This window comes from Kogia breviceps, chromosome 15, assembly GCF_026419965.1.
Source record: "Kogia breviceps isolate mKogBre1 chromosome 15, mKogBre1 haplotype 1, whole genome shotgun sequence".
Lineage (NCBI taxonomy): Eukaryota > Metazoa > Chordata > Mammalia > Artiodactyla > Physeteridae > Kogia > Kogia breviceps.
The window spans coordinates 63,481,505-63,490,606 of record NC_081324.1 but is presented as its reverse complement, the minus strand read 5'-3'; positions in this window follow the sequence as shown (position 1 = coordinate 63,490,606).

The window sequence follows — 9,102 nt, the reverse complement described above, 5'->3', positions numbered from 1 at the left end:
TTTGACTTTGGCCTGTCGTAGGGTGCCCTGGGGGCCCCACCACTGCCCTCGGGCAGTACCCTCCGAGTGAAACTCAGGGCCAGAGTGAGCAGCCCTGACGTACCTCTAACCTCTGTGGACTTTGGTCCCTCTGCTGGGAACACCCCTGTCCTCCAGCGAGTGTCCCACCGGGGCAACCCTCCTGCCCCGGGCCCGCAGGTACTGGACACTGGCCAGGTCGGTGTAGAGGCCACGCCCTGATCAGGTCTCTCCCCTCCACGGAATGGGGGGCAGTGGGCACCTGGCGTGAGGGTGATGGAGGTGGAGAGGCCTGTGGAGGGGGCAGGGCAGCTGGGGCGGGGCCTGGCTGCCTGGCCCGACGGGCAGCGCATGTGGTCATCGTCAGGAGGGATTTCTGACAGGCCTCCTGACCCTCCCGCAGCCGCTGAGGCCCCCAGACCATCGATTATCCCTGGAGGGCAGCTTCCGGGTCCAGCCCCGTGCTCGGCTGGGGGGCAGTGAGGTCGAGCCGAGCCCCTCAGCCCAGCCCCTCCCTTCCGCCCCTCTCTGGGCTTCTGGAAGGGGCCAGAGGTGGGGGTCGCCTGCTCCTCACCCCACAACCATAGGGACACCCTGGGCCGTCTCAGCCCAGGCCCTTGGAAGCAGCCGGACATGTGGTCGGGGTCTACTTGGTCAGTGCGAACCCAGGGGCACAGGCTCCTGCATTCCCAGCTAGCCTTCCCAAGCCCCCCTGCCCAGGTTACAGACAGGGGTTGGACCCTGCCCTCAGTGAGGAGATAGGGGAAGGGGGCGCTTGGAGGTGCCCCCACCCATCTCAGGGGTGGGGGCTGGGGGTGGGGGTGGGGTGGGGGAGGGCATTGCAGGCCCAGGAGCAGAGCTGGGGGCCATCCCAGAGGCGCAGCCTAAACTGCTCTGTCCCCAGGAGCTGCATCTTCCAGGTGGCCCTGGGTGGGGACAGCTGGGTGGAGGGAGAGGGGCGGAGCTGCATCAAGACTCCTGCCTCCTCCCTCCAGGCAGGAAAATCCCTCTCCCTCAGTATCACATTGTTGAGAATTAACTTTGTTGAAATAAAAATTGGTCTTGGTATTAACTCGGCCTCGAGGATTTTCTCTGGGATCCTGGAGGCTGCAGAGGGGTCAGACGACCATTCCCAGAGCTGGCTGCTGGCTTGGGTTTCAGGGGCGCCAACGACCTCCTAATCCTCTCTGGGCTGTAACTCCCTGCCTCTTGGGGACGCGGTTCCTGGGGTTGGGGGGAGGGAGGAGCTGCTCTGGCCCTACCTCCCCTGACCCTGGCCATGAAGCCGGAAAGCATGGACAGCAAGGATCTCGGGGGTCCGGCCCTGGTCCCCCTACCCCTGATCCCTCCCCCACCTCTCCCCCATCTCTCCACATCACTTGGCAGCCATGGCTGATGTCCACGGGACTCCTCCTCCACCCTCAGGGTTCTGCCACAGTCTCGGTTTCCCCCCCATAAAATGGGAGGCTTGGCCCAGCCTGGTTGCGGGAGGCCCTGCAAAAGAGATGGGCAGCCTGGTGGCCAGACACTCAGAGGTGGCCCTTCTGGGAGGCGAAAGCCCCAATGTGTGGCTGTGGCCGGAGTCCTCTGGGGGTGGGGGTGGGGAGGGGGCACTGAGGGCTCATGGCCGTTCACAGCCTCAGCCTCAGATGGCAATTGGCGGCCAGGCTGTGCACATGGCTGGGGGGTGAGGACAGAAACATGGGGTCCCCAAGACCAGCTCCCAGGGAGGCAAGCAGGGACATGCGTACCACTGCAGCCACCAAAATGGTGTCTGTCTACACCCGCGCAGACCTGGGTGCAGCTGCTCTGAGAGCCGCTGGGGGCCCCACCTTTCACATGGCCCCCTCTGCCTGGTGCGTCCCCCTGGGGTCTTCCCCTCATCTGGAGGGTGTGTCTGCCCATAGGGACGATGAGCCCAAGGACAAGAGCAGAGGATGGGGCAGGCCAGGAGGGGCCTGCGGGGGCATCCAATTCTCCCCCCATCCCCCCACCTTCTGGCACAAGGACACGTCGGTCCCCTCATAGTCGGGGGTAGGCAGGATTTCCCAGCCGGTGGTCCCCTCACAGCCTTGTCCGACCACAGCCCGAGCAGTGTGTTTTGGGGGGTGGGGTGCAGCCTGGGAACAGGCTGGGATGGGGGCCTGGGAACGAAGGCAGCGGCCCCTAGGGACGCTCGAGCAGGGCCAGCTGTTGCTGCCTGGCTCCAATTCCCGCTCTGCGCCGAGGCTGGTCCCCCGGGCCAAGGCCGGTGGTCTGCCTGGGAGGGAGTGGGCAGGCTGGGGGGCCTGTGCCTTCTTCTAGGCAGTGGTTCCTGGGACAGCAGAAGTAGGAGGCAGCCACCTTCATGCTGTACCAGTCGTCCAGTAGGGCTCCCCTGTTCCCCAAGCAGCAGGTCCCGAAGCCTGAATCACCTGAGCCCCCCACCTCCACCTCACCTGGAGCCTGGGCCAACCACCTGCCTGAGCCTGTGTTCCACGCCCCTTGGGGCCCACCCCCAGGGCACTCCATTCTACTCCCCGAGCCTGGCCCCAGCCTGAACACTCCAGTCTGGTCCTTCTATCCAGGGATCCTAACTACCAGGACCAGGGCCAGCCTAAAACTCCTACTCACCCTTCAGGACCCCATGCAAGTGTCCCTGTCCCTGGGAGCCACTTGAATGCTGGGCCCAGTACCAACCTGGTGTTGTCATCTTTTCAAGACTCCTTCCTAGTGGCCCTGTCCCTGCCCCAGGGCTGGATGCCAGGGTGGACACACAGCTCCAAGGCTGAGAGGGAGAGGCTCGCTCCCTGGGCGTTGGTTTCCCAGCTGAACCGTCCTTGGCCAAAAGATTCCGCGGTCCTACTGGAGCAAGTTTGTCCCTCTAGGGGGACCCTGAGGCTGCCAGGACCCATCCCTCCCCCACCTAAGTGTTCTGAGGAGGTAGAGGGGCTCCAAAGAGGTGGGGTTTGCTGTGGGCACACTGAGGGTTCCCCCAGCTGGCTGTTCCCCAGACACTTGGTTGGCTTCAGCTGAGGCCGAGGGCCCGGCACAGAGGCTGCTGGGGTGAGTCTGGGGGGAATCCTCTTATTCCTGAATCCCTCCCGCCTGCCTGGCTGGCCCCAGGGAAGCCCCGTGATCCAGGAACCTGATATTTTAAGACTTAAAGCAAATGTTTCTGGAGCCCAAGCTGCGCTGAGGCGCCCGCCCGGTCCTTATTGGGGGAGGGCCAGCCATAGAGGAGAGGATCCCCCGCCCATAAAACAATCCTGCCCCTCCCTGGGCCACAATTTCTGGTGGCGGGAGGGGCGATGAGGCAGGAGCCCCCTTAAGGGGCCAGAGTCAGGGCCAGCTTCAGGACTGAGGTGGGGGGGCCTATTGTTGACCCCCACTCTGCTGGTCCCTCTCTCTGGCCTCCAGCACTCTGTGAGGCCCATCAGAAGCCCTGAACCCTCAGGGCTGGCCTTCCCTGACCCGGGAGCTGGGGATGCCACCGAACTGCCCTGCTCTGCCACCATCAGGGTGGGCGAGTCCACGCGCTGCTCTGACCCACAGGCAGAAGCTACCTGGAGCTCAGGGCTGGGAAACCCAAAGCTTCCTGGTCCGTGGAGCAGGAGATCTGGGATGGATTGGCAATGTCTGCCTGGGTTGCAGGTGTGAGAGTGGGGATCCATGGGCTGGAATGGGCTTGATGAAAAAGCAACATGCCTGGGTTTCTTAACCTCAACACCAGAAGGAACTCCCCAGTGCCTGGATGACAGAGTGGCCTGAGGCTCGGCTCAGGCCCAGCAGAGCTGGTCAGGGCAAGGCCCAGGCTCTAGGCCCTACCTGGACTCAGTGGAGCCATATTCTTTTGGAAGAGTCTCCCAGGGCTTCAAGGGCTGGAGCATCATGGGTGGAGGGCCCAGGTGGGTGGGTGGACAGTGCAGGGCAGGGAGGCTTGGGCCTTGTTAGGGCGGACAGGGATAGGGCCCCTTCTGTAAGGAGTGTTCCAGACGCTGGACCAGCCCAGGCCCAGCTGGGAATGTGGGGAGTCGGGGGCAGATATTCTGGGGATTCTTCCTGGGTCATCCTCGTGACCCCAGTCAGCCAGGCCCCTAGCCCTCAAAGTACCTGTGCTGAGTCCCTGGACTGGTCCCAGCAGATGGGGCTTGGCCACACCTCCCTCCCCAAGCCAGCGAGCCCGTCAGGTTCAAGAGTCTCCTCAGGGTCCTTCGACCATTTCACAGATGGGGAAACCGAGGCCCAGGGAGGGGACAGGCCTTCCAGGGCCACACGGAGAGCCTACAGCCAGCCCCGCTGCGTGGACTTCTTCCCCGCCGGCCCCCGAGGCCCTCTTGTCTTGGCCTGTAGGAGGGACACACTATGGGCAGCTGTGGGAGGACAGACCTGAGTGTGAATCCCAGCATCCTGCCTCCAGGGCCTGGGTGCTGTCTGCTCACCCTGAGCCCCGGCTCCCCACCTGACCATGGCCCTTCTGCCCTGGCAAACTCCTGTGCACCCTCAAAAACCCAGTGGGGCCTGAACCTTGAGCCCCAGAATGTCACACACACACCCAACTCCATCCCCAGCTGCTGATTCCTCTCCCCTGACAGAGGGATTTCTGTGCCTGGTGCCCCCCCACCCCGGAGCCCACCAGCCCCCTCAGGTATTCCCAGGTCTGGCCCTGCTCCCTTACCTCACTGGACAAGCCACCCTCATTGCCAGGCCTGGATTCCTGCTGTGAGAACAGACACACTGTCACCGTGCCTTGGTTTCCCCAGCTCTGAAATGGAGATGTGGGTGTCAGTGGGTGATGGGCCCTGGGTGTCCTGAATGCTCAGAGGGAGATTGGGGTGGGCTTCCTGGAGGAAGGGCAGCCAGCTGCTCACCAGGCCCCAGTGTCTGCAGGCAGACCCCTGCCTAACAGCCCTGCCAGGCTGTGGGGCTGGGGAGCTGTGCCCACTGGGGCTGAAGCCTGTAGAACAGCCCCTCCCAGGAATCCTGGCTGCCCGGAAGCCACTGGCTCCTGGTGGTCACAGCCAGCACCTGCGGCTGCTGCCACCGGCAGTCCAGGAGAGCTCCAACCACCCCCCATCACTGCTTCAGCTCAGCGCTGCCTTCTATTCCTCGGGCCTCGGTTTCCACGTGTATCTGGGAGAGCAGCAGGCGGGCAGGATTTGGGAGAGGACAGGGCGTCCTGGGCATTTAGGGTTAGAGTGGGGACAAGAGGCGGGCCATGGGGGGCCGGGAGGCGGGAGGAAGGAGGGAGACACTATCAGTCCCCTCCAGAGTCGTGGAGAGGTCCAGGGCCCCCACGGGGGAAGCAGAGGAACCCAGTTTTAAATCAAAGGAAGACTGATGCCTTGTGGGTGGAAGGTGCCCCCAGCGGGAGCTCCACGCTCTGGGGCCTCGAGCCACAGCCCACTGTTCCCGAGGGAGCCAAGAACCAAACCCCCCTGTTTTCTGGAACTTGTCTGCACTCCTGACCCTGTGACCACAGAAGCCCCATAGAGGCTGGGCACCGGGTCCCCTGTCTGGCCTGCAGCCAGGCCAGTGGGTGGAGGCGGATGGGTGCAGGACCAGGCCTCCTCTGGGATGCCCATGAGGTGACCCCAGTGGCTCAGGGTGGAGTTCCCCCACCTGTCTGCAGGTGAGGGCAGGTATGGATAGGAGGTGGCAGCGAGGCAGGGCCGAGGGATGGCTTCGCACCCAGGCCCAATCCCTTCCCTTGGCCACACCCCTACCAGGGCCCCCTCTTCCCCCACCTGCATTCCCAGGCCCCTAGCCCTGCTTGGGCTCCCAGGCTCCAAACCAGAAAAACGAGATGGAGAACAAACAAGCAGGCTCAGGCTGCAGCCTCCAGCACATCCAGCGTCCAGCACAGGCCTGGCCATGGAGCCGGGTCCCGCCCTCCTGGGGCACTGAGGGTCAGGGTGGAGGGGTCGCCTAGGACATGCAGAGTGCCATACCCCCGAGTCGGCCCCTCCTGCCTCTCCACCCTTCCTGCCGCCCAGGCAGCCTCCCCTGCACTGGCCCCGCTCATCTCTCCAGGGGCGGGCTCTTGAGAGCTGCAAAGCCCACTGTCCTGGCCGCAGTGGGCTCCCCAGGAGTTAGCTTCTTGTCACTAGGGGTGTGCAAACAGGGCCAGAAGACCGCAGCCGGGGGCTGCAGAGGGGAACTGCAGGCTGGCAGATACCGCCAGTTTCCCGAGGTTCTTTTCAGATGGAGGGTCCCCAGACCCAAAACTCCCTCCTAGAACCCGAGGTTCAGGATTCTGACCTCTGGGATAGTGATGTGTCCCATGACGAGTGCAGTGCTGGCCGTGTCACAAATGCCCGCTTATTGCAAGGGGTCCAGGGGCAGCTGGGTGTCTCTGTCTCATCAGCCTCCACCCCCCTCACCCAGCTCCTGCCCCTCCACTCCCACCTCCTCCGTGGGTCAGGCCAGACCACTGGACCCTGCAGAGGCCCCGGACAGGTCTCCCGCCAATGCCTGTCACTCCTGCCCCAAGGGCCTTGCACAGGACTTTAGTCAAGTGAGGGAGAAACTGTGGGTTTGGATTCCAGCAACTGGGCTGACCCCAGCAGAAAACAAGGAAGAATCCATCTCCCCCAGACTTCTTGGTGTGTGCCAGTATACTCCAGATTCTTGGTTTGACAGTCTCCTCTCTGCAGAAAGGAGTGGGAGGAAAGGCTTGTGCTTTAAGGGAACGGTAGAGGGGCCAGCTGGGCAGAGCCACCTCAAGGGTGGGCTGGTGGGTGTTCAGGACTTGCCCAGCAAGGAGGAATGTGGGGCTGGGCTCAGGACACAGACCAGGGCAGGGCCTGGGGCCTAGGACTCAGCCTGAGGGGCTGGAGAGGGCAGCCGAGAGGTTGGGGGGGGGCACCATGGACTCTGGGCTTGGGCTCTGGCCATGGACTAGGTCCCTGGCTGAGCCCCACCTGCCTCCCTGGGAGCCCTGATCGCAGCGGTGTGGGGCCGGACCTCACCTGTCAGTCTGGAGCAGCTTGAGGCTGGGGCGGGAGGTGAGGTCTGGAGAGGACTCCAGAATCAAGCTCAGAACAGCCTGGAGAAGAAAGGTTTTGGGCGGGTGGCCGAAGAACAAACACAGGGCAGGATGGGTCCTGAGGGTGGAGGGCACAGGGGATCCTGCAGGAGCAAGGGACATAGAGACATTGGACAGGGCCAGACAGTGCTCTGAGCATCCACTCTTAACCCCACGTGGCTGGATGGATGGTCTGTCACCACGTGGGGCCACAGGACCAAGGCAGAGGCTGTGGACGCCAGCAGGTGCCCAAGGCAGAGAGGTGCAGGGCAGGGCAGGGCAGGGCAGGGCAGGGCCAGGCGGTGCTGGGGGGTCCCAAACTTTCCAGGGACCTGGCAGCACCTCAGACGTGGGGTGGGGGAAAGGGTAGAGGTCGGCCCTGAGCAGGATGGGACGGGCTCCCAGCTGTCCTGTGAGGACACGCTGCCCCCCCCCCTGCCCCCGGGCCTCACCACCGGACATTCACATGACCCATGTCTGGCTGCCCGCCCAGCCGGCATCCCTGCCAATCACGCTGACCTTCCTCCCACCAGCACCTGCTGGGGACTGACAGAGGTCTCTATTCCCGGCCAGGCGCCTGCTCAGGTTATATTTAGGCCATGGGTCGGGGGGAGATGGGCACCGGGCTGCTGACCCCCTCCTGGGGCCCAGAGCAGCGCAGCTGGGCTGGGCTGCCTGCCCGGGCCCAGCCTGGTGGCTCAGGCTGAGCCCTGAGGAGCAGGTTCCTGACTGCAAGCCCTCTGTCCATAGCCGGGAATAGGCTGGGGCCTCAGGCTCTGCCATGTTTCCGGTGGGACTCCCGGCTGTGGGAGAGTAAGGCTGGCGGTGCTGGAAACTCGGGGAGTCCAGCCTCGGGGGGGCGGGCAGGAGCTCCAGGTCAGGGGTAGGAGAGGCCCAGCTGACCTTTTAGTTCCAGAGGCTCTGATGTCCATTAGGTCACTCTCTCCTGGGACCTCCCAGGGCCCTGCCTGAGGGGACGCCTAGCCCCAGGCCCTTCCTGCCGCCCTGACTGAGCCCTCTTCCCTCCTGCTGCCCGGCAGGATGTTCCCAGGGAGGAAATGGCCCCTAAGAAGTCACCCCATCCCCGCTGGAGCCCAGGGCCACTTCCTGCCCTATGTGGGCCTTGGTCCTGCCCCCAATTCTGCCAGCCCAGGCCAGACCCAGACTTCCTGCCCCCAGCAGCGTGGAGGGGCAGGTCCATCCCAGCTTCACCCGGCCCAGCAGGGACGAGCCAGACTCCCCAGACCCAAGGGCCTGAGAGCCTCTACCTGGGACTGCGGCACCCTGCCCACAGACCCCCCTGTCAGACACCCCAGCTGTGGTATTACCTGCTGCCCCCACAGCCCACCTCCACGGGGGACTGTGACCTCAGCAGTCCCCGGCCTAGCCCTGGAAGCTGACAGCTGCTTTAGAGCATCTCCCTGGCCATGGCAGAGGTGGGCCCATCTGGCACCACAGGGCTGGCCTTGAACCAGCAGGCTTGCCTGGATCTGAAGGGTCCTATGGCAGAGGTCACGACCCTGCTCCGTGGGCAGCCTCATCTCCAGGGGAGACCCCTCCTTGGTCCAGCCCTCCCTCTCCGCCCAGGCCCCTCACACCCAACTCGAAGGGGTTTCCTGCCCCTGCTGACCCCAGATCAGGGCAAGTTGCCGGCCACCCCCCTCCACCCTCCGCCCCAGGAAACACACAGCTGGGGGTTGTGGGGCTTTGGGGCCGGGTTGAAGGAATCGAAGGCAGGGCTGGGGGCTCTGGAGGGAAATGGGCGGTCCCAGCCCAGCCCGCTCTGAGGTTCAGGAAGTGGGGGTCTCAGAAGCTTCCTCTTGGCCAGACGTGCACCCGGTAGGGCTGGGCAGCGGGGGGGTCAGAGGCCTGGCCCCAGCTGCCCCTTCCTCTCTAGCCGGCCACCAGCTGGGTGGCCTGTACTGCTGCAGGCCTCGGGCTGGTAGCTGGGTGTCCCTCGGGCCCTGCAGGTGGCCGGCAATCAGTGCCAGAAGGTCTCTGGGCCGCCCAGGCTGGAGGCACATCAGCGTGGCCTCTGTGAGTCCATCGGCACACCCGGCCCTGCCTGGCAGGAGTTG